We start from the raw sequence: 26768 nt of genomic DNA, 5'->3' as shown, positions 1-26768 counted from the left end.
AGCTCGCTGAAATATGTTAATTTGCTGAAAATCAACAAAACCACGAAAAGTTCTTGTATTTGAAGATAAAATCTTTTTGCATTAAAGAAGAAAGATCTAGCTGACTGAAACAAGTTCATTAGATGAAAACCAACAAAAATTGACAAGAACCACGAAAAGTTCTTGTATTTTAAGATAAAATCTGACGCTATTAAAGAAAAAACTTCTCGCTCGCTGAAATATGTTCATTTGCTGAAAATTAACAAAACCACGAAAAGTTCTTGTATTTGAAGATAAAATCTTTTTGCTTTGAGGTAGAAAGTTCGAGCTGACTGAAAGAAGTTCTTCAGATCAAAACCAACAAAAATTGACAAGAACCACGAAAAGTTCTTGTATTTTAAGATAAAATCTGACGCTATTGAAGAAAAAACTTCAAGCTCGCTGAAATATGTTCATTTGCTGAAAACCAACAAAACCACGAAAAGTTCTTGAATTTGAAGATAAAATCTTTTTGCTTTGAAGAAGAAAGATCTAGCTGACTGAAATAAGTTCATGAGATGAAAACCAACAAAAATTGACAAGAACCACGAAAAGTTCTTGTATTTTAAGATAAAATCTGACGCTATTGAAGAAAAAACTTCTAGCTCGCTGAAGTATGTTCATTTGCTGAAAACCAACAAAACCACGAAAAGTTCTTGTATTTGAAGATAAAATCTTTTTGCTTTGAAGAAGAAAGATCGAGCTGACTGAAATAAGTTCATTAGATGAAAACCAACAAAAATTGACAAGAACCACGAAAAGTTCTTGTATTTTAAGATAAAATCTGACGCTATTCAAGAAAAAACTTCTCGCTCGCTGAAATATGTTCATTTGCTGAAAATCAACAAAACCACAAAAAGTTCTTATATTTGAAGAGAAAATCTTTTTGCTTTGAAGAAGAAAGATCTCGCTGACTGAAATAAGTTCATCAGATGAAAACCAACAAGAATTGACAAGAACCACGAAAAGTTCTTGTATTTTAAGATAAAATCTGACGCGATTGAAGAAAAAACTTCTAGCTCGCTGAAATATGTTCATTTGCTGAAAACCAACAAAACCACGAAAAGTTCTTGTATTTGAAGATAAAATCTTTTTGCTTTGAAGAAGAAAGATCTCGCTGACTGAAACACGTTCATGAGATGAAAACCAACAAAAATTGACAAGAACCACGAAAGGTTCTTGTATTTTAAGATAAAACCTTCCGCTATTAAAGAAAAAACTTTGAGCTCGCTGAAATATGTTCATTTGCTGAAAATCAACAAAACCACGAAAAGTTCTTGTATTTGAAGATAAAATCTTTTTGCATTGAGGAAGAAAGATCGAGCTGACTGAAATAAGTTCATTAGATGAAAACCAACAAAAATTGACAAGAACCACGAAAAGTTCTTGTATTTTAAGATAAAATCTGATGCTATTAAAGAAAAAACTTCTTGCTCGCTGAAATATGTTCATTTGCTGAAAATCAAAAAAACCACGAAAAGTTCTTGTATTTGAAGATAAAATCTTTTTGCTTTAAAGAAGAAAGATCTCGCTGACTGAAACAAGTTGATTAGATGAAAACCAACAAAAATTGACAAGAACCACGAAAAGTTCTTGTATTTTAAGATAAAATCTGACGCTATTGAAGAAAAAACTTCAAGCTCGCTGAAATATGTTCATTTGCTGAAAACCAACAAAACCACGAAAAGTTCTTGTATTTGAAGATAAAATCTTTTTGCATTAAAGAAGAAAGATCCAGCTGACTGAAACAAGTTCATTAGATGAAAACCAACAAAAATTGACAAGAACCACGAAAAGTTCTTGTATTTTAAGATAAAATCTGACGCTATTAAAGAAAAAACTTCTCGCTCGCTGAAATATGTTCATTTGCTGAAAATTAACAAAACCACGAAAAGTTCTTGTATTTGAAGATAAAATCTTTTTGCATTAAAGAAGAAAGATCCAGCTGACTGAAACAAGTTCATTAGATGAAAACCAACAAAAATTGACAAGAACCACGAAAAGTTCTTGTATTTTAAGATAAAATCTGACGCTATTAAAGAAAAAACTTCTCGCTCGCTGAAATATGTTCATTTGCTGAAAATTAACAAAACCACGAAAAGTTCTTGTATTTGAAGATAAAATCTTTTTGCTTTGAGGTAGAAAGATCGAGCTGACTGAAAGAAGTTCTTCAGATCAAAACCAACAAAAATTGACAAGAACCACGAAAAGTTCTTGTATTTTAAGATAAAATCTGACGCGATTGAAGAAAAAACTTCTAGCTCGCTGAAATATGTTCATTTGCTGAAAACCAACAAAACCACGAAAAGTTCTTGTATTTGAAGATAAAATCTTTTTGCTTTGAAGAAGAAAGATCTCGCTGACTGAAATAAGTTCATGAGATGAAAACCAACAAAAATTGACAAGAACCACGAAAGGTTCTTGTATTTTAAGATAAAACCTTCCGCTATTAAAGAAAAAACTTTGAGCTCGCTGAAATATGTTCATTTGCTGAAAATTAACAAAACCACGAAAAGTTCTTGTATTTGAAGATAAAATCTTTTTGCATTAAAGAAGAAAGATCGAGCTGACTGAAATAAGTTCATTCGATGACAACCAACAAAAATTGACAAGTACCACGAAAAGTTCTTGTATTTTAAGATAAAATCTGACGCTATTGAAGAAAAAACTTCTCGCTCGCTGAAATATGTTCATTTGCTGAAAACCGACAAAACCATGAAAAGTTCTTGTATTTGAAGATAAAATCTTTTTGCTTTGAAGAAGAAAGATCTTGCTGACTGAAATAAGTTCATTAGATGAAAACCAACAAAAATTGACAAGAACCACGAAAGGTTCTTGTATTTTAAGATAAAATCTGACGCTATTGAAGAAAAAACTTCTCGCTCGCTGAAATATGTTCATTTGCTGAAAACCGACAAAACCATGAAAAGTTCTTGTATTTGAAGATAAAATCTTTTTGCTTTGAAGAAGAAAGATCTTGCTGACTGAAATAAGTTCATCAGATGAAAACCAACAAAAATTGACAAGAACCACGAAAAGTTCTTGTATTTTAAGATAAAATCTTCTGCTATTAAAGAAAAAACTTTGAGCTCGCTGAAATATGTTAATTTGCTGAAAATCAACAAAACCACGAAAAGTTCTTGTATTTGAAGATAAAATCTTTTTGCATTAAAGAAGAAAGATCTAGCTGACTGAAACAAGTTCATTAGATGAAAACCAACAAAAATTGACAAGAACCACGAAAAGTTCTTGTATTTTAAGATAAAATCTGACGCTATTAAAGAAAAAACTTCTCGCTCGCTGAAATATGTTCATTTGCTGAAAATTAACAAAACCACGAAAAGTTCTTGTATTTGAAGATAAAATCTTTTTGCTTTGAGGTAGAAAGATCGAGCTGACTGAAAGAAGTTCTTCAGATCAAAACCAACAAAAATTGACAAGAACCACGAAAAGTTCTTGTATTTTAAGATAAAATCTGACTCTATGGAAGAAAAAACTTCAAGCTCGCTGAAATATGTTCATTTGCTGAAAACCAACAAAACCACGAAAAGTTCTTGAATTTGAAGATAAAATCTTTTTGCTTTGAAGAAGAAAGATCCAGCTGACTGAAATAAGTTCATTCGATGAAAACCAACAAAAATTGACAAGAACCACGAAAAGTTCTTGTATTTTAAGATAAAATCTGACGCTATTGAAGAAAAAACTTCTAGCTCGCTGAAATATGTTCATTTGCTGAAAACCAACAAAACCACGAAAAGTTCTTGTATTTGAAGATAAAATCTTTTTGCTTTGAAGAAGAAAGATCGAGCTGACTGAAATAAGTTCATTAGATGAAAACCAACAAAAATTGACAAGAACCACGAAAAGTTCTTGTATTTTAAGATAAAATCTGACGCTATTCAAGAAAAAACTTCTCGCTCGCTGAAATATGTTCATTTGCTGAAAATCAACAAAACCACAAAAAGTTCTTATATTTGAAGAGAAAATCTTTTTGCTTTGAAGAAGAAAGATCTCGCTGACTGAAATAAGTTCATCAGATGAAAACCAACAAGAATTGACAAGAACCACGAAAAGTTCTTGTATTTTAAGATAAAATCTGACGCGATTGAAGAAAAAACTTCTAGCTCGCTGAAATATGTTCATTTGCTGAAAACCAACAAAACCACGAAAAGTTCTTGTATTTGAAGATAAAATCTTTTTGCTTTGAAGAAGAAAGATCTCGCTGACTGAAATAAGTTCATGAGATGAAAACCAACAAAAATTGACAAGAACCACGAAAGGTTCTTGTATTTTAAGATAAAACCTTCCGCTATTAAAGAAAAAACTTTGAGCTCGCTGAAATATGTTCATTTGCTGAAAATCAACAAAACCACGAAAAGTTCTTGTATTTGAAGATAAAATCTTTTTGCATTGAGGAAGAAAGATCGAGCTGACTGAAATAAGTTCATTAGATGAAAACCAACAAAAATTGACAAGAACCACGCAAAGTTCTTGTATTTTAAGATAAAATCTGACGCTATTGAAGAAAAAACTTCTAGCTCGCTGAAATATGTTCATTTGCTGAAAACCAACAAAACCACGAAAAGTTCTTGTATTTGAAGATAAAATCTTTTTGCTTTGAAGAAGAAAGATCTAGCTGACTGAAACAAGTTCATTAGATGAAAACCAACAAAAATTGACAAGAACCACGAAAAGTTCTTGTATTTTAAGATAAAATCTGACGCTATTAAAGAAAAAACTTCTCGCTCGCTGAAATATGTTCATTTGCTGAAAATTAACTAAAACCACGAAAAGTTCTTGTCTTTGAAGATAAAATCTTTTTGCTTTGAGGTAGAAAGATCGAGCTGACTGAAAGAAGTTCATCAGATGAAAACCAACAAGAATTGAGAAGAACCACGAAAAGTTCTTGTATTTTAAGATAAAATCTGACGCTATTGAAGAAAAAACTTCAAGCTCGCTGAAATATGTTCATTTGCTGAAAACCAACAAAACCACGAAAAGTTCTTGAATTTGAAGATAAAATCTTTTTGCTTTGAAGAAGAAAGATCCAGCTGACTGAAATAAGTTCATTAGATGAAAACCAACAAAAATTGACAAGAACCACGAAAAGTTCTTGTATTTTAAGATAAAATCTTCTGCTATTAAAGAAAAAACTTTGAGCTCGCTGAAATATGTTAATTTGCTGAAAATCAACAAAACCACGAAAAGTTCTTGTATTTGAAGATAAAATCTTTTTGCATTAAAGAAGAAAGATCTAGCTGACTGAAACAAGTTCATTAGATGAAAACCAACAAAAATTGACAAGAACCACGAAAAGTTCTTGTATTTTAAGATAAAATCTGACGCTATTAAAGAAAAAACTTCTCGCTCGCTGAAATATGTTCATTTGCTGAAAATTAACAAAACCACGAAAAGTTCTTGTATTTGAAGATAAAATCTTTTTGCTTTGAGGTAGAAAGATCGAGCTGACTGAAAGAAGTTCTTCAGATCAAAACCAACAAAAATTGACAAGAACCACGAAAAGTTCTTGTATTTTAAGATAAAATCTGACGCTATTGAAGAAAAAACTTCAAGCTCGCTGAAATATGTTCATTTGCTGAAAACCAACAAAACCACGAAAAGTTCTTGAATTTGAAGATAAAATCTTTTTGCTTTGAAGAAGAAAGATCCAGCTGACTGAAATAAGTTCATTAGATGAAAACCAACAAAAATTGACAAGAACCACGAAAAGTTCTTGTATTTTAAGATAAAATCTGACGCGATTGAAGAAAAAACTTCTAGCTCGCTGAAATATGTTCATTTGCTGAAAACCAACAAAACCACGAAAAGTTCTTGTATTTGAAGATAAAATCTTTTTGCTTTGAAGAAGAAAGATCGAGCTGACTAAAATAAGTTCATTAGATGAAAACCAACAAAAATTGACAAGAACCACGAAAAGTTCTTGTATTTTAAGATAAAATCTGACGCTATTCAAGAAAAAACTTCTCGCTCGCTGAAATATGTTCATTTGCTGAAAATCAACAAAACCACAAAAAGTTCTTATATTTGAAGAGAAAATCTTTTTGCTTTGAAGAAGAAAGATCTCGCTGACTGAAATAAGTTCATCAGATGAAAACCAACAAGAATTGACAAGAACCACGAAAAGTTCTTGTATTTTAAGATAAAATCTGACGCGATTGAAGAAAAAACTTCTAGCTCGCTGAAATATGTTCATTTGCTGAAAACCAACAAAACCACGAAAAGTTCTTGTATTTGAAGATAAAATCTTTTTGCTTTGAAGAAGAAAGATCTCGCTGACTGAAATAAGTTCATGAGATGAAAACCAACAAAAATTGACAAGAACCACGAAAGGTTCTTGTATTTTAAGATAAAACCTTCCGCTATTAAAGAAAAAACTTTGAGCTCGCTGAAATATGTTCATTTGCTGAAAATCAACAAAACCACGAAAAATTCTTGTATTTGAAGATAAAATCTTTTTGCATTGAGGAAGAAAGATCGAGCTGACTGAAATAAGTTCATTAGATGAAAACCAACAAAAATTGACAAGAACCACGCAAAGTTCTTGTATTTTAAGATAAAATCTGACGCTATTGAAGAAAAAACTTCTAGCTCGCTGAAATATGTTCATTTGCTGAAAACCAACAAAACCACGAAAAGTTCTTGTATTTGAAGATAAAATCTTTTTGCTTTGAAGAAGAAAGATCTAGCTGACTGAAACAAGTTCATTAGATGAAAACCAACAAAAATTGACAAGAACCACGAAAAGTTCTTGTATTTTAAGATAAAATCTGACGCTATTAAAGAAAAAACTTCTCGCTCGCTGAAATATGTTCATTTGCTGAAAATTAACTAAAACCACGAAAAGTTCTTGTATTTGAAGATAAAATCTTTTTGCTTTGAGGTAGAAAGATCGAGCTGACTGAAAGAAGTTCATCAGATCAAAACCAACAAAAATTGAGAAGAACCACGAAAAGTTCTTGTATTTTAAGATAAAATCTGACGCTATTGAAGAAAAAACTTCAAGCTCGCTGAAATATGTTCATTTGCTGAAAACCAACAAAACCACGAAAAGTTCTTGAATTTGAAGATAAAATCTTTTTGCTTTGAAGAAGAAAGATCCAGCTGACTGAAATAAGTTCATTAGATGAAAACCAACAAAAATTGACAAGAACCACGAAAAGTTCTTGTATTTTAAGATAAAATCTTCTGCTATGAAAAAAAAAACTTTGAGCTCGCTGAAATATGTTCATTTGCTGAAAATCAACAAAACCACGAAAAGTTCTTGTATTTGAAGATAAAATCTTTTTGCATTAAAGAAGAAAGATCTAGCTGACTGAAATAAGTTCATTCGATGAAAACCACCAAAAATTGACAAGTACCACGAAAAGTTCTTGTATTTTAAGATAAAATCTGACGCTATTGAAGAAAAAACTTCAAGCTCGCTGAAATATGTTCATTTGCTGAAAACCAACAAAACCACGAAAAGTTCTTGAATTTGAAGATAAAATCTTTTTGCTTTGAAGAAGAAAGATCCAGCTGACTGAAATAAGTTCATTCGATGAAAACCAACAAAAATTGACAAGAACCACGAAAAGTTCTTGTATTTTAAGATAAAATCTGACGCGATTGAAGAAAAAACTTCTAGCTCGCTGAAATATGTTCATTTGCTGAAAACCAACAAAACCACGAAAAGTTCTTGTATTTGAAGATAAAATCTTTTTGCTTTGAAGAAGAAAGATCTCGCTGACTGAAATAAGTTCATTAGATGAAAACCAACAAAAATTGACAAGAACCACGAAAGGTTCTTGTATTTTAAGATAAAATCTGACGCTATTGAAGAAAAAACTTCTCGCTCGCTGAAATATGTTCATTTGCTGAAAACCGACAAAACCATGAAAAGTTCTTGTATTTGAAGATAAAATCTTTTTGCTTTGAAGAAGAAAGATCTTGCTGACTGAAATAAGTTCATGAGATGAAAACCAACAAAAATTGACAAGAACCACGAAAATTTCTTGTATTTTAAGATAAAATCTTCTGCTATTAAAGAAAAAACTTTGAGCTCGCTGAAATATGTTAATTTGCTGAAAATCAACAAAACCACGAAAAGTTCTTGTATTTGAAGATAAAATCTTTTTGCATTAAAGAAGAAAGATCTAGCTGACTGAAACAAGTTCATTAGATGAAAACCAACAAAAATTGACAAGAACCACGAAAAGTTCTTGTATTTTAAGATAAAATCTGACGCTATTAAAGAAAAAACTTCTCGCTCGCTGAAATATGTTCATTTGCTGAAAATTAACAAAACCACGAAAAGTTCTTGTATTTGAAGATAAAATCTTTTTGCTTTGAGGTAGAAAGATCGAGCTGACTGAAAGAAGTTCTTCAGATCAAAACCAACAAAAATTGACAAGAACCACGAAAAGTTCTTGTATTTTAAGATAAAATCTGACGCGATTGAAGAAAAAACTTCTAGCTCGCTGAAATATGTTCATTTGCTGAAAACCAACAAAACCACGAAAAGTTCTTGTATTTGAAGATAAAATCTTTTTGCTTTGAAGAAGAAAGATCGAGCTGACTAAAATAAGTTCATTAGATGAAAACCAACAAAAATTGACAAGAACCACGAAAAGTTCTTGTATTTTAAGATAAAATCTGACGCTATTCAAGAAAAAACTTCTCGCTCGCTGAAATATGTTCATTTGCTGAAAATCAACAAAACCACAAAAAGTTCTTATATTTGAAGAGAAAATCTTTTTGCTTTGAAGAAGAAAGATCTCGCTGACTGAAATAAGTTCATCAGATGAAAACCAACAAGAATTGACAAGAACCACGAAAAGTTCTTGTATTTTAAGATAAAATCTGACGCGATTGAAGAAAAAACTTCTAGCTCGCTGAAATATGTTCATTTGCTGAAAACCAACAAAACCACGAAAAGTTCTTGTATTTGAAGATAAAATCTTTTTGCTTTGAAGAAGAAAGATCTCGCTGACTGAAATAAGTTCATGAGATGAAAACCAACAAAAATTGACAAGAACCACGAAAGGTTCTTGTATTTTAAGATAAAACCTTCCGCTATTAAAGAAAAAACTTTGAGCTCGCTGAAATATGTTCATTTGCTGAAAATCAACAAAACCACGAAAAATTCTTGTATTTGAAGATAAAATCTTTTTGCATTGAGGAAGAAAGATCGAGCTGACTGAAATAAGTTCATTAGATGAAAACCAACAAAAATTGACAAGAACCACGCAAAGTTCTTGTATTTTAAGATAAAATCTGACGCTATTGAAGAAAAAACTTCTAGCTCGCTGAAATATGTTCATTTGCTGAAAACCAACAAAACCACGAAAAGTTCTTGTATTTGAAGATAAAATCTTTTTGCTTTGAAGAAGAAAGATCTAGCTGACTGAAACAAGTTCATTAGATGAAAACCAACAAAAATTGACAAGAACCACGAAAAGTTCTTGTATTTTAAGATAAAATCTGACGCTATTAAAGAAAAAACTTCTCGCTCGCTGAAATATGTTCATTTGCTGAAAATTAACTAAAACCACGAAAAGTTCTTGTATTTGAAGATAAAATCTTTTTGCTTTGAGGTAGAAAGATCGAGCTGACTGAAAGAAGTTCATCAGATCAAAACCAACAAAAATTGAGAAGAACCACGAAAAGTTCTTGTATTTTAAGATAAAATCTGACGCTATTGAAGAAAAAACTTCAAGCTCGCTGAAATATGTTCATTTGCTGAAAACCAACAAAACCACGAAAAGTTCTTGAATTTGAAGATAAAATCTTTTTGCTTTGAAGAAGAAAGATCCAGCTGACTGAAATAAGTTCATTAGATGAAAACCAACAAAAATTGACAAGAACCACGAAAAGTTCTTGTATTTTAAGATAAAATCTTCTGCTATGAAAAAAAAAACTTTGAGCTCGCTGAAATATGTTCATTTGCTGAAAATCAACAAAACCACGAAAAGTTCTTGTATTTGAAGATAAAATCTTTTTGCATTAAAGAAGAAAGATCTAGCTGACTGAAATAAGTTCATTCGATGAAAACCACCAAAAATTGACAAGTACCACGAAAAGTTCTTGTATTTTAAGATAAAATCTGACGCTATTGAAGAAAAAACTTCAAGCTCGCTGAAATATGTTCATTTGCTGAAAACCAACAAAACCACGAAAAGTTCTTGAATTTGAAGATAAAATCTTTTTGCTTTGAAGAAGAAAGATCCAGCTGACTGAAATAAGTTCATTCGATGAAAACCAACAAAAATTGACAAGAACCACGAAAAGTTCTTGTATTTTAAGATAAAATCTGACGCGATTGAAGAAAAAACTTCTAGCTCGCTGAAATATGTTCATTTGCTGAAAACCAACAAAACCACGAAAAGTTCTTGTATTTGAAGATAAAATCTTTTTGCTTTGAAGAAGAAAGATCTCGCTGACTGAAATAAGTTCATTAGATGAAAACCAACAAAAATTGACAAGAACCACGAAAGGTTCTTGTATTTTAAGATAAAATCTGACGCTATTGAAGAAAAAACTTCTCGCTCGCTGAAATATGTTCATTTGCTGAAAACCGACAAAACCATGAAAAGTTCTTGTATTTGAAGATAAAATCTTTTTGCTTTGAAGAAGAAAGATCTTGCTGACTGAAATAAGTTCATGAGATGAAAACCAACAAAAATTGACAAGAACCACGAAAATTTCTTGTATTTTAAGATAAAATCTTCTGCTATTAAAGAAAAAACTTTGAGCTCGCTGAAATATGTTAATTTGCTGAAAATCAACAAAACCACGAAAAGTTCTTGTATTTGAAGATAAAATCTTTTTGCATTAAAGAAGAAAGATCTAGCTGACTGAAACAAGTTCATTAGATGAAAACCAACAAAAATTGACAAGAACCACGAAAAGTTCTTGTATTTTAAGATAAAATCTGACGCTATTAAAGAAAAAACTTCTCGCTCGCTGAAATATGTTCATTTGCTGAAAATTAACAAAACCACGAAAAGTTCTTGTATTTGAAGATAAAATCTTTTTGCTTTGAGGTAGAAAGATCGAGCTGACTGAAAGAAGTTCTTCAGATCAAAACCAACAAAAATTGACAAGAACCACGAAAAGTTCTTGTATTTTAAGATAAAATCTGACGCTATTGAAGAAAAAACTTCAAGCTCGCTGAAATATGTTCATTTGCTGAAAACCAACAAAACCACGAAAAGTTCTTGAATTTGAAGATAAAATCTTTTTGCTTTGAAGAAGTAAGATCCAGCTGACTGAAATAAGTTCATTCGATGAAAACCAACAAAAATTGACAAGAACCACGAAAAGTTCTTGTATTTTAAGATAAAATCTGACGCTATTGAAGAAAAAACTTCTAGCTCGCTGAAATATGTTCATTTGCTGAAAACCAACAAAACCACGAAAAGTTCTTGTATTTGAAGATAAAATCTTTTTGCTTTGAAGAAGAAAGATCGAGCTGACTGAAATAAGTTCATTAGATGAAAACCAACAAAAATTGACAAGAACCACGAAAAGTTCTTGTATTTTAAGATAAAATCTGACGCTATTCAAGAAAAAACTTCTCGCTCGCTGAAATATGTTCATTTGCTGAAAATCAACAAAACCACAAAAAGTTCTTATATTTGAAGAGAAAATCTTTTTGCTTTGAAGAAGAAAGATCTCGCTGACTGAAATAAGTTCATCAGATGAAAACCAACAAGAATTGACAAGAACCACGAAAAGTTCTTGTATTTTAAGATAAAATCTGACGCTATTAAAGAAAAAACTTCTTGCTCGCTGAAATATGTTCATTTGCTGAAAATGAACAAAACCACAAAAAGTTCTTGTATTTGAAGATAAAATCTTTTTGCATTAAAGAAGAAAGATCCAGCTGACTGAAATAAGTTCATTAGATGAAAACCAACAAAAATTGACAAGAACCACGAAAAGTTCTTGTATTTTAAGATGAAATCTGACGCTATTAAAGAAAAAACTTCTCGCTCGCTGAAATATGTTCATTTGCTGAAAATTAACAAAACCACGAAAAGTTCTTGTATTTGAAGATAAAATCTTTTTGCTTTGAGGTAGAAAGATCGAGCTGACTGAAAGAAGTTCATCAGATCAAAACCAACAAAAATTGACAAGAACCACGAAAAGTTCTTGTATTTTAAGATAAAATCTGACGCGATTGAAGAAAAAACTTCTAGCTCGCTGAAATATGTTCATTTGCTGAAAACCAACAAAACCACGAAAAGTTCTTGTATTTGAAGATAAAATCTTTTTGCTTTGAAGAAGAAAGATCTAGCTGACTGAAATAAGTTCATTAGATGAAAACCAACAAAAATTGACAAGAACCACGAAAAGTTCTTGTATTTTAAGATAAAATCTTCTGCGATGAAAAAAAAAACTTTGAGCTCGCTGAAATATGTTCATTTGCTGAAAATCAACAAAACCACGAAAAGTTCTTGTATTTGAAGATAAAATCTTTTTGCATTAAAGAAGAAAGATCTAGCTGACTGAAATAAGTTCATTCGATGAAAACCAACAAAAATTGACAAGTACCACGAAAAGTTCTTGTATTTTAAGATAAAATCTGACGCTATTGAAGAAAAAACTTCTAGCTCGCTGAAATATGTTCATTTGCTGAAAACCAACAAAACCACGAAAAGTTCTTGTATTTGAAGATAAAATCTTTTTGCTTTGAAGAAGAAAGATCGAGCTGACTAAAATAAGTTCATTAGATGAAAACCAACAAAAATTGACAAGAACCACGAAAGGTTCTTGTATTTTAAGATAAAATCTGACGCTATTGAAGAAAAAACTTCTCGCTCGCTGAAATATGTTCATTTGCTGAAAACCAACAAAACCATGAAAAGTTCTTGTATTTGAAGATAAAATCTTTTTGCTTTCAAGAAGAAAGATCTTGCTGACTGAAATAAGTTCATTAGATGAAAACCAACAAAAATTGACAAGAACCACGAAAAGTTCTTGTATTTTAAGATAAAATCTTCTGCTATTAAAGAAAAAACTTTGAGCTCGCTGAAATATGTTAATTTGCTGAAAATCAACAAAACCACGAAAAGTTCTTGTATTTGAAGATAAAATCTTTTTGCATTAAAGAAGAAAGATCTAGCTGACTGAAACAAGTTCATTAGATGAAAACCAACAAAAATTGACAAGAACCACGAAAAGTTCTTGTATTTTAAGATAAAATCTGATGCTATTAAAGAAAAAACTTCTCGCTCGCTGAAATATGTTCATTTGCTGAAAATTAACAAAACCACGAAAAGTTCTTGTATTTGAAGATAAAATCTTTTTGCTTTGAGGTAGAAAGATCGAGCTGACTGAAAGAAGTTCTTCAGATCAAAACCAACAAAAATTGACAAGAACCACGAAAAGTTCTTGTATTTTAAGATAAAATCTGACGCTATTGAAGAAAAAACTTCAAGCTCGCTGAAATATGTTCATTTGCTGAAAACCAACAAAACCACGAAAAGTTCTTGAATTTGAAGATAAAATCTTTTTGCTTTGAAGAAGAAAGATCCAGCTGACTGAAATAAGTTCATTCGATGAAAACCAACAAAAATTGACAAGAACCACGAAAAGTTCTTGTATTTTAAGATAAAATCTGACGCTATTGAAGAAAAAACTTCTAGCTCGCTGAAATATGTTCATTTGCTGAAAACCAACAAAACCACGAAAAGTTCTTGTATTTGAAGATAAAATCTTTTTGCTTTGAAGAAGAAAGATCGAGCTGACTGAAATAAGTTCATTAGATGAAAACCAACAAAAATTGACAAGAACCACGAAAAGTTCTTGTATTTTAAGATAAAATCTGACGCTATTCAAGAAAAAACTTCTCGCTCGCTGAAATATGTTCATTTGCTGAAAATCAACAAAACCACAAAAAGTTCTTATATTTGAAGAGAAAATCTTTTTGCTTTGAAGAAGAAAGATCTCGCTGACTGAAATAAGTTCATCAGATGAAAACCAACAAGAATTGACAAGAACCACGAAAAGTTCTTGTATTTTAAGATAAAATCTGACGCTATTAAAGAAAAAACTTCTTGCTCGCTGAAATATGTTCATTTGCTGAAAATCAACAAAACCACAAAAAGTTCTTGTATTTGAAGATAAAATCTTTTTGCATTAAAGAAGAAAGATCCAGCTGACTGAAACAAGTTCATTAGATGAAAACCAACAAAAATTGACAAGAACCACGAAAAGTTCTTGTATTTTAAGATAAAATCTGACGCTATTAAAGAAAAAACTTCTCGCTCGCTGAAATATGTTCATTTGCTGAAAATTAACAAAACCACGAAAAGTTCTTGTATTTGAAGATAAAATCTTTTTGCTTTGAGGTAGAAAGATCGAGCTGACTGAAAGAAGTTCTTCAGATCAAAACCAACAAAAATTGACAAGAACCACGAAAAGTTCTTGTATTTTAAGATAAAATCTGACGCGATTGAAGAAAAAACTTCTAGCTCGCTGAAATATGTTCATTTGCTGAAAACCAACAAAATCACGAAAAGTTCTTGTATTTGAAGATAAAATCTTTTTGCTTTGAAGAAGAAAGATCTAGCTGACTGAAATAAGTTCATTAGATGAAAACCAACAAAAATTGACAAGAACCACGAAAAGTTCTTGTATTTTAAGATAAAATCTTCTGCTATGAAAAAAAAAACTTTGAGCTCGCTGAAATATGTTCATTTGCTGAAAATCAACAAAACCACGAAAAGTTCTTGTATTTGAAGATAAAATCTTTTTGCATTAAAGAAGAAAGATCTAGCTGACTGAAATAAGTTCATTCGATGAAAACCAACAAAAATTGACAAGTACCACGAAAAGTTCTTGTATTTTAAGATAAAATCTGACGCTATTGAAGAAAAAACTTCTAGCTCGCTGAAATATGTTCATTTGCTGAAAACCAACAAAACCACGAAAAGTTCTTGTATTTGAAGATAAAATCTTTTTGCTTTGAAGAAGAAAGATCTCGCTGACTGAAATAAGTTCATCAGATGAAAACCAACAAAAATTGACAAGAACCACGAAAGGTTCTTGTATTTTAAGATAAAATCTGACGCTATTAAAGAAAAAACTTCTCGCTCGCTGAAATATGTTCATTTGCTGAAAATTAACAAAACCACGAAAAGTTCTTGTATTTGAAGATAAAATCTTTTTGCTTTGAGGTAGAAAGATCGAGCTGACTGAAAGAAGTTCATCAGATCAAAACCAACAAAAATTGAGAAGAACCACGAAAAGTTCTTGTATTTTAAGATAAAATCTGACGCTATTGAAGAAAAAACTTCAAGCTCGCTGAAATATGTTCATTTGCTGAAAACCAACAAAACCACGAAAAGTTCTTGAATTTGAAGATAAAATCTTTTTGCTTTGAAGAAGAAAGATCCAGCTGACTGAAATAAGTTCATTAGATGAAAACCAACAAAAATTGACAAGAACCACGAAAAGTTCTTGTATTTTAAGATAAAATCTTCCGCTATTAAAGAAAAAACTTTGAGCTCGCTGAAATATCTTCATTTGCTGAAAATCAACAAAACCACGAAAAGTTCTTGTATTTGAAGATAAAATCTTTTTGCATTAAAGAAGAAAGATCTAGCTGACTGAAACAAGTTCATTAGATGAAAACCAACAAAAATTGACAAGAACCACGAAAAGTTCTTGTATTTTAAGATAAAATCTGATGCTATTAAAGAAAAAACTTCTCGCTCGCTGAAATATGTTCATTTGCTGAAAATTAACAAAACCACGAAAAGTTCTTGTATTTGAAGATAAAATCTTTTTGCTTTGAGGTAGAAAGATCGAGCTGACTGAAAGAAGTTCTTCAGATCAAAACCAACAAAAATTGACAAGAACCACGAAAAGTTCTTGTATTTTAAGATAAAATCTGACGCTATTGAAGAAAAAACTTCAAGCTCGCTGAAATATGTTCATTTGCTGAAAACCAACAAAACCACGAAAAGTTCTTGAATTTGAAGATAAAATCTTTTTGCTTTGAAGAAGAAAGATCCAGCTGACTGAAATAAGTTCATTCGATGAAAACCAACAAAAATTGACAAGAACCACGAAAAGTTCTTGTATTTTAAGATAAAATCTGACGCTATTGAAGAAAAAACTTCTAGCTCGCTGAAATATGTTCATTTGCTGAAAACCAACAAAACCACGAAAAGTTCTTGTATTTGAAGATAAAATCTTTTTGCTTTGAAGAAGAAAGATCGAGCTGACTGAAATAAGTTCATTAGATGAAAACCAACAAAAATTGACAAGAACCACGAAAAGTTCTTGTATTTTAAGATAAAATCTGACGCTATTCAAGAAAAAACTTCTCGCTCGCTGAAATATGTTCATTTGCTGAAAATCAACAAAACCACAAAAAGTTCTTATATTTGAAGAGAAAATCTTTTTGCTTTGAAGAAGAAAGATCTCGCTGACTGAAATAAGTTCATCAGATGAAAACCAACAAGAATTGACAAGAACCACGAAAAGTTCTTGTATTTTAAGATAAAATCTGACGCTATTAAAGAAAAAACTTCTTGCTCGCTGAAATATGTTCATTTGCTGAAAATCAACAAAACCACAAAAAGTTCTTGTATTTGAAGATAAAATCTTTTTGCATTAAAGAAGAAAGATCCAGCTGACTGAAACAAGTTCATTAGATGAAAACCAACAAAAATTGACAAGAACCACGAAAAGTTCTTGTATTTTAAGATAAAATCTGACGCTATTAAAGAAAAAACTTCTCGCTCGCTGAAATATGTTCATTTGCTGAAAATTAACAAAACCACGAAAAGTTCTTGTATTTGAAGATAAAATCTTTTTGCTTTGAGGTAGAAAGATCGAGCTGACTGAAAGAAGTTCTTCAGATCAAAACCAACAAAAATTGACAAGAACCACGAAAAGTTCTTGTATTTTAAGATAAAATCTGACGCGATTGAAGAAAAAACTTCTAGCTCGCTGAAATATGTTCATTTGCTGAAAACCAACAAAATCACGAAAAGTTCTTGTATTTGAAGATAAAATCTTTTTGCTTTGAAGAAGAAAGATCTAGCTGACTGAAATAAGTTCATTAGATGAAAACCAACAAAAATTGACAAGAACCACGAAAAGTTCTTGTATTTTAAGATAAAATCTTCTGCTATGAAAAAAAAAACTTTGAGCTCGCTGAAATATGTTCATTTGCTGAAAATCAACAAAACCACGAAAAGTTCTTGTATTTGAAGATAAAATCTTTTTGCATTAAAGAAGAAAGATCTAGCTGACTGAAATAAGTTCATTCGATGAAAACCAACAAAAATTGACAAGTACCACGAAAAGTTCTTGTATTTTAAGATAAAATCTGACGCTATTGAAGAAAAAACTTCTAGCTCGCTGAAATATGTTCATTTGCTGAAAACCAACAAAACCACGAAAAGTTCTTGTATTTGAAGATAAAATCTTTTTGCTTTGAAGAAGAAAGATCTCGCTGACTGAAATAAGTTCATCAGATGAAAACCAACAAAAATTGACAAGAACCACGAAAGGTTCTTGTATTTTAAGATAAAATCTGACGCTATTAAAGAAAAAACTTCTCGCTCGCTGAAATATGTTCATTTGCTGAAAATTAACAAAACCACGAAAAGTTCTTGTATTTGAAGATAAAATCTTTTTGCTTTGAGGTAGAAAGATCGAGCTGACTGAAAGAAGTTCATCAGATCAAAACCAACAAAAATTGAGAAGAACCACGAAAAGTTCTTGTATTTTAAGATAAAATCTGACGCTATTGAAGAAAAAACTTCAAGCTCGCTGAAATATGTTCATTTGCTGAAAACCAACAAAACCACGAAAAGTTCTTGAATTTGAAGATAAAATCTTTTTGCTTTGAAGAAGAAAGATCCAGCTGACTGAAATAAGTTCATTAGATGAAAACCAACAAAAATTGACAAGAACCACGAAAAGTTCTTGTATTTTAAGATAAAATCTTCCGCTATTAAAGAAAAAACTTTGAGCTCGCTGAAATATCTTCATTTGCTGAAAATCAACAAAACCACGAAAAGTTCTTGTATTTGAAGATAAAATCTTTTTGCTTTGAAGAAGAAAGATCGAGCTGACTGAAAGAAGTTCTTCAGATCAAAACCAACAAAAATTGACAAGAACCACGAAAAGTTCTTGTATTTTAAGATAAAATCTGACGCTATTGAAGAAAAAACTTCAAGCTCGCTGAAATATGTTCATTTGCTGAAAACCAACAAAACCACGAAAAGTTCTTGAATTTGAAGATAAAATCTTTTTGCTTTGAAGAAGAAAGATCCAGCTGACTGAAATAAGTTCATTCGATGAAAACCAACAAAAATTGACAAGAACCACGAAAAGTTCTTGTATTTTAAGATAAAATCTGACGCTATTGAAGAAAAAACTTCTAGCTCGCTGAAATATGTTCATTTGCTGAAAACCAACAAAACCACGAAATGTTCTTGTATTTGAAGATAAAATCTTTATGCTTTGAAGAAGAAAGATCTAGCTGACTGAAATAAGTTCATGAGATGAAAACCAACAAAAATTGACAAGAACCACGAAAGGTTCTTGTATTTTAAGATAAAATCTTCCGCTATTAAAGAAAAAACTTTGAGCTCGCTGAAATATGTTCATTTGCTGAAAATCAACAAAACCACGAAAAGTTCTTGTATTTGAAGATAAAATCTTTTTGCATTGAGGAAGAAAGATCGAGCTGACTGAAATAAGTTCATTAGATGAAAACCAACAAAAATTGACAAGAACCACGCAAAGTTCTTGTATTTTAAGATAAAATCTGACGCTATTGAAGAAAAAACTTCTAGCTCGCTGAAATATGTTCATTTGCTGAAAACCAACAAAACCACGAAAAGTTCTTGTATTTGAAGATAAAATCTTTTTGCTTTGAAGAAGAAAGATCGAGCTGACTGAAACAAGTTCATTAGATGAAAACCAACAAAAATTGACAAGAACCACGAAAAGTTCTTGTATTTTAAGATAAAATCTGACGCTATAAAAGAAAAAACTTTAATAGCAGAAGATTTTATCTTAAAATACAAGAACTTTTCGTGGTTCGTGTCAATTTTTGTTGGTTTTCATCGAATGAACTTATTTCAGTCAGCTAGATCTTTCTTCTTCAAAGCAAAAAGATTTTATCTTCAAATACAAGAACTTTTCGTGGTTTTGTTGGTTTTCAGCAAATGAACATATTTCAGCGAGCTAGAAGTTTTTTCTTCAATCGCGTCAGATTTTATCTTAAAATAGAAGAACTTTTCGTGGTTCTTGTCAATTTTTGTTGGTTTTCATCTAATGAACTTGTTTCAGTTAGCTAGATCTTTCTTCTTTAATGCAAAAAGATTTTATCTTCAAATACAAGAACTTTTCGTGGTTTTGTTGATTTTCAGCAAATGAAGATATTTCAGCGAGCTCAAAGTTTTTTCTTTAATAGCGGAAGATTTTATCTTAAAATACAAGAACTTTTCGTGGTTCTTGTCAATTTTTGTTGGTTTTCATCTAATGAACTTATTTCAGTCAGCTGGATCTTTCTTCTTCAAAGCAAAAAGATTTTATCTTCAAATTCAAGAACTTTTCGTGGTTTTGTTGGTTTTCAGCAAATGAACATATTTCAGCGAGCTTGAAGTTTTTTCTTCAATAGCGTCAGATTTTATCTTAAAATACAAGAACTTTTCGTGGTTCTTCTCAATTTTTGTTGGTTTTGATCTGATGAACTTCTTTCAGTCAGCTCGATCTTTCTACCTCAAAGCAAAAAGATTTTATCTTCAAATACAAGAACTTTTCGTGGTTTTGTTAATTTTCAGCAAATGAACATATTTCAGCGAGCGAGAAGTTTTTTCTTTAATAGCGTCAGATTTTATCTTAAAATACAAGAACTTTTCGTGGTTCTTGTCAATTTTTGTTGGTTTTCATCTAATGAACTTGTTTCAGTCAGCTAGATCTTTCTTCTTTAATGCAAAAAGATTTTATCTTCAAATACAAGAACTTTTCGTGGTTTTGTTGGTTTTCAGCAAATGAACATATTTCAGCGAGCTTGAAGTTTTTTCTTCAATAGCGTCAGATTTTATCTTAAAATACAAAAACTTTTCGTGGTTCTTGTCAATTTTTGTTGGTTTTGATCTGAAGAACTTCTTTCAGTCAGCTCGATCTGTCTACCTCAAAGCAAAAAGATTTTATCTTCAAATACAAGAACTTTTCGTGGTTTTGTTAATTTCAAGCAAATGAACATATTTCAGCGAGCGAGAAGTTTTTTCTTTAATAGCGTCAGATTTTATCTTAAAATACAAGAACTTTTCGTGGTTCTTGTCAATTTTTGTTGGTTTTCATCTAATGAACTTGTTTCAGTCAGCTAGATCTTTCTTCTTTAATGCAAAAAGATTTTATCTTCAAATACAAGAACTTTTCGTGGTTTTGTTGATTTTCAGCAAATGAACATATTTCAGCGAGCTCAAAGTTTTTTCTTTAATAGCAGAAGATTTTATCTTAAAATACAAGAACTTTTCGTGGTTCTTGTCAATTTTTGTTGGTTTTCATCTAATGAACTTATTTCAGTCAGCTAGATCTTTCTTCTTCAAAGCAAAAAGATTTTATCTTCAAATACAAGAACTTTTCGTGGTTTTGTTGATTTTCAGCAAATGAACATATTTCAGCGAGCTCAAAGTTTTTTCTTTAATAGCGGAAGATTTTACTTAAAATACAAGAACTTTTCGTGGTTCTTGTCAATTTTTGTTGGTTTTCGTCTAATGAACTTATTTCAGTCAGCTGGATCTTTCTTCTTCAAAGCAAAAAGATTTTATCTTCAAATTCAAGAACTTTTCGTGGTTTTGTTGGTTTTCAGCAAATGAACATATTTCAGCGAGCTTGAAGTTTTTTCTTCAATAGCGTCAGATTTTATCTTAAAATACAAGAACTTTTTGTGGTTCTTCTCAATTTTTGTTGGTTTTGATCTGATGAACTTCTTTCAGTCAGCTCGATCTTTCTACCTCAAAGCAAAAAGATTTTATCTTCAAATACAAGAACTTTTCGTGGTTTTAGTTAATTTTCAGCAAATGAACATATTTCAGCGAGCGAGAAGTTTTTTCTTTAATAGCGTCAGATTTTATCTTAAAATACAAGAACTTTTCGTGGTTCTTGTCAATTTTTGTTGGTTTTCATCTTATGAACTTATTTCAGTCAGCTGGATCTTTCTTCTTCAAAGCAAAAAGATTTTATCTTCAAATTCAAGAACTTTTCGTGGTTTTGTTGGTTTTCAGCAAATGAACATATTTCAGCGAGCTTGAAGTTTTTTCTTCAATAGCGTCAGATTTTATCTTAAAATACAAGAACTTTTCGTGGTTCTTGTCAATTTTTGTTGGTTTTCATCTAAGGAACTTGTTTCAGTCAGCTAGATCTTTCTTCTTTAATGCAAAAAGATTTTATCTTCAAATACAAGAACTTTTCGTGGTTTTGTTGATTTTCAGCAAATGAACATATTTCAGCGAGCAAGAAGTTTTTTCTTTAATAGCGTCAGATTTTATCTTAAAATACAAGAACTTTTCGTGGTTCTTGTCAATTTTTGTTGGTTTTCATCTAATGAACTTGTTTCAGTCAGCTAGATCTTTCTTCTTTAATGCAAAAAGATTTTATCTTCAAATACAAGAACTTTTCGTGGTTTTGTTGATTTTCAGCAAATGAACATATTTCAGCGAGCTCAAAGTTTTTTCTTTAATAGCAGAAGATTTTATCTTAAAATACAAGAACTTTTCGTGGTTCTTGTCAATTTTTGTTGGTTTTCATCTAATGAACTTATTTCAGTCAGCAAGATCTTTTCGTGGTTTTGTTGGTTTTCAGCAAATGAACATATTTCAGCGAGCTAGAAGTTTTTTCTTCAATAGCGTCAGATTTTATCTTAAAATACAAGAACTTTTCGTGGTTCTTGTCAATTTTTGTTGGTTTTCATCGAATGAACTTATTTCAGTCAGCTGGATCTTTCTTCTTCAAAGCAAAAAGATTTAATCTTCAAATTCAAGAACTTTTCGTGGTTTTGTTGGTTTTCAGCAAATGAACATATTTCAGCGAGCTTGAAGTTTTTTCTTCAATAGCGTCAGATTTTATCTTAAAATACAAGAACTTTTCGTGGTTCTTGTCAATTTTTGTTGGTTTTGATCTGAAGAACTTCTTTCAGTCAGCTCGATCTTTCTACCTCAAAGCAAAAAGATTTTATCTTCAAATACAAGAACTTTTCGTGGTTTTGTTAATTTTCAGCAAATGAACATATTTCAGCGAGCGAGAAGTTTTTTCTTTAATAGCGTCAGATTTTATCTTAAAATACAAGAACTTTTCGTGGTTCTTGTCAATTTTTGTTGGTTTTCATCTAATGAACTTGTTTCAGTCAGCTAGATCTTTCTTCTTTAATGCAAAAAGATTTTATCTTCAAATACAAGAACTTTTTGTGGTTTTGTTGATTTTCAGCAAATGAACATATTTCAGCGAGCTCAAAGTTTTTTCTTTAATAGCGTCAGATTTTATCTTAAAATACAAGAACTTTTCGTGGTTCTTGTCAATTTTTGTTGGTTTTCATCTAATGAACTTGTTTCAGTCAGCTAGATCCTTCTTCTTTAATGCAAAAAGATTTTATCTTCAAATACAAGAACTTTTCGTGGTTTTGTTGATTTTCAGCAAATTAACATATTTCAGCGAGCTCAAAGTTTTTTCTTTAATAGCAGAAGATTTTATCTTAAAATACGAGAACTTTTCGTGGTTCTTGTGAATTTTTGTTGGTTTTCATCTAATGAACTTATTTCAGTCAGCAAGATCTTTCTTCTTCAAAGCAAAAAGATTTTATCTTCAAATACAAGAACTTTTCGTGGTTTTGTTGGTTTTCAGCAAATGAACATATTTCAGCGAGCGAGAAGTTTTTTCTTCAATAGCGTCAGATTTTATCTTAAAATACAAGAACTTTGCGTGGTTCTTGTCAATTTTGTTGGTTTTCATCTAATGAACTTATTTCAGTCAGCTCGATCTTTCTTCCTCAATGCAAAAAGATTTTATCTTCAAATACAAGAACTTTTCGTGGTTTTGTTGATTTTCGCTGAAATATGTTCATTTGCTGAAAACCAACAAAACCACGAAAAGTTCTTGTATTTGAAGATAAAATCTTTTTGCTTTGAAGAAGAAAGATCTAGCTGACTGAAATAAGTTCATGAGATGAAAACTAACAAAAATTGACAAGAACCACGAAAGGTTCTTGTATTTTAAGATAAAACCTTCCGCTATTAATGAAAAAACTTTGAGCTCGCTGAAATATGTTCATTTGCTGAAAATCAACAAAACCACGAAAAGTTCTTGTATTTGAAGATAAAATCTTTTTGCATTAAAGAAGAAAGATCGAGCTGACTGAAACAAGTTCATTGGATGAAAACCAACAAAAATTGACAAGAACCACGAAAAGTTCTTGTATTTTAAGATAAAATCTGACGCGATTGAAGAAAAAACTTCTAGTTCGCTGAAATATGTTCATTTGCTGAAAACCAACAAAACCACGAAAAGTTCTTGTATTTGAAGATAAAATCTTTTTGCATTAAAGAAGAAAGATCTAGCTGACTGAAACAAGTTCATTAGATGAAAACCAACAAAAATTGACAAGAACCACGAAAAGTTCTTGTATTTTAAGATAAAATCTGACGCTATTAAAGAAAAAACTTTGAGCTCGCTGAAATATGTTCATTTGCTGAAAGTCAACAAAACCACAAAAAGTTCTTGTATTTCAGATTAAATCTTTTTGAATTAAAGAAGAAAGATCTAGCTGACTGAAACAAGTTCATTAGATGAAAACCAACAAAAATTGACAAGAACCACGAAAAGTTCTTGTATTTTAAGATAAAATCTGACGCTATTAAAGAAAAAACTTCTCGCTCGCTGAAATATGTTCATTTGCTGAAAATTCACAAAACCACGAAAAGTTCTTGTATTTGAAGATAAAATCTTTTTGCTTTGAAGAAGAAAGATCTAGCTGACTGAAACAAGTTCATTAGATGAAAACCAACAAAAATTGACAAGAACCACGAAAAGTTCTTGTATTTTAAGATAAAATCTGACGCTATTAAAGAAAAAACTTCTTGCTCGCTGAAATATGTTCATTTGCTGAAAATCAACAAAACCACGAAAAGTTCTTGTATTTGAAGATAAAATCTTTTTGCATTAAAGAAGAAAGATCTAGCTGACTGAAACAAGTTCATTAGATGAAAACCAACAAAAATTGACAAGAACCACGAAAAGTTCTTGTATTTTAAGATAAAATCTGACGCTATTAAAGAAAAAACTTCTCGCTCGCTGAAATATGTTCATTTGCTGAAAATTCACAAAACCACGAAAAGTTCTTGTATTTGAAGATAAAATCTTTTTGCTTTGAGGTAGAAAGATCGAGCTGACTGAAAGACGTTCTTCAGATCAAAACCAACAAAAATTGACAAGAACCACGAAAAGTTCTTGTATTTGAAGATAAAATCTTTTTGCTTTGAAGAAGAAAGATCTAGCTGACTGAAATAAGTTCATTAGATGAAAACCAACAAAAATTGACAAGAACCACGAAAAGTTCTTGTATTTTAAGATAAAATCTTCTGCTATCAAAGACAAAACTTTGAGCTCGCTGAAATATGTTAATTTGCTGAAAATCAACAAAACCACGAAAAGTTCTTGTATTTGAAGATAAAATCTTTTTGCATTAAAGAAGAAAGATCTAGCTGACTGAAACAAGTTCATTAGATGAAAACCAACAAAAATTGACAAGAACCACGAAAAGTTCTTGTATTTTAAGATAAAATCTGACGCTATTAAAGAAAAAACTTTGAGCTCGCTGAAATATGTTCATTTGCTGAAAATCAACAAAACCACGAAAAGTTCTTGTATTTGAAGATAAAATCTTTTTGCATTAAAGAAGAAACATCTAGCTGACTGAAACAAGTTCATTAGATGAAAACCAACAAAAATTGACAAGAACCACGAAAAGTTCTTGTATTTTAAGATAAAATCTGACGCTATTGAAGAAAAAACTTCAAGCTCGCTGAAATATGTTCATTTGCTGAAAACCAACAAAACCACGAAAAGTTCTTGAATTTGAAGATAAAATCTTTTTGCTTTGAAGAAGAAAGATCCAGCTGACTGAAATAAGTTCATTGGATGAAAACCAACAAAAATTGACAAGAACCACGAAAAGTTCTTGTATTTTAAGATAAAATCTGACGCTATTGAAGAAAAAACTTCTAGCTCGCTGAAATATGTTCATTTGCTGAAAACCAACAAAACCACAAAAAGTTCTTGTATTTGAAGATAAAATCTTTTTGCTTTGAAGAAGAAAGATCTAGCTGACTGAAATGAGTTCATTAGATGAAAACCAACAAAAATTGTCAAGAACCACGAAAAGTTCTTGTATTTTAAGATAAAATCTTCTGCTATGAAAAAAAAACATTGAGCTCGCTGAAATATGTTCATTTGCTGAAAATCAACAAAACCACGAAAAGTTCTTGTATTTGAAGATAAAATCTTTTTGCATTAAAGAAGAAAGATCTAGCTGACTGAAATAAGTTCATTCGATGAAAACCAACAAAAATTGACAAGAACCACGAAAAGTTCTTGTATTTTAAGATAAAATCTGACGCTATTGAAGAAAAAACTTCTAGCTCGCTGAAATATGTTCATTTGCTGAAAACCAACAAAACCACTAAAAGTTCTTGTATTTGAAGAGAAAATCTTTTTGCTTTGAAGAAGAAAGATCTCGCTGACTGAAATAAGTTCATTCGATGAAAACCAACAAAAATTGACAAGAACCACGAAAGGTTCTTGTATTTTAAGATAAAATCTGACGCTATTGAAGAAAAAACTTCTCGCTCGCTGAAATATGTTCATTTGCTGAAAACCAACAAAACCACGAAAAGTTCTTGTATTTGAAGATAAAATCTTTTTGCTTTGAAGAAGAAAGATCTAGCTGACTGAAATAAGTTCATTAGATGAAAACCAACAAAAATTGACAAGAACCACGAAAAGTTCTTGTATTTTAAGATAAAATCTTCCGCTATTAAAGAAAAAACTTTCAGCTCGCTGAAATATGTTCATTTGCTGAAAATCAACAAAACCACGAAAAGTTCTTGTATTTGAAGATAAAATCTTTTTGCATTAAAGAAGAAAGATCGAGCTGACTGAAACAAGTTCATTAGATGAAAACCAACAAAAATTGACAAGAACCACGAAAAGTTCTTGTATTTTAAGATAAAATCTGACGCGATTGAAGAAAAAACTTCTAGCTCGCTGAAATATGTTCATTTGCTGAAAACCAACAAAACCACGAAAAGTTCTTGTATTTGAAGATAAAATCTTTTTGCTTTGAAGAAGAAAGATCTCGCTGACTGAAATAAGTTCATTAGATGAAAACCAACAAAAATTGACAAGAACCACGAAAAGTTCTTGTATTTTAACATAAAATCTGACGCTATTAAAGAAAAAACTTTGAGCTCGCTGAAATATGTTAATTTGATGAAAATCAACAAAACCACGAAAAGTTCTTGTATTTGAAGATAAAATCTTTTTGCATTAAAGAAGAAATATCTAGCTGACTGAAACAAGTTCATTAGATGAAAACCAACAAAAATTGACAAGAACCACGAAAAGTTCTTGTATTTTAAGATAAAATCTGACGCTATTGAAGAAAAAACTTCTAGCTCGCTGAAATATGTTCATTTGCTGAAAACCAACAAAACCACGAA

This window comes from Heptranchias perlo, chromosome 6, assembly GCF_035084215.1.
Source record: "Heptranchias perlo isolate sHepPer1 chromosome 6, sHepPer1.hap1, whole genome shotgun sequence".
Classification (NCBI taxonomy): Eukaryota; Metazoa; Chordata; class Chondrichthyes; order Hexanchiformes; family Hexanchidae; genus Heptranchias; species Heptranchias perlo.
Note: the sequence above shows the minus strand (reverse complement) of the source record.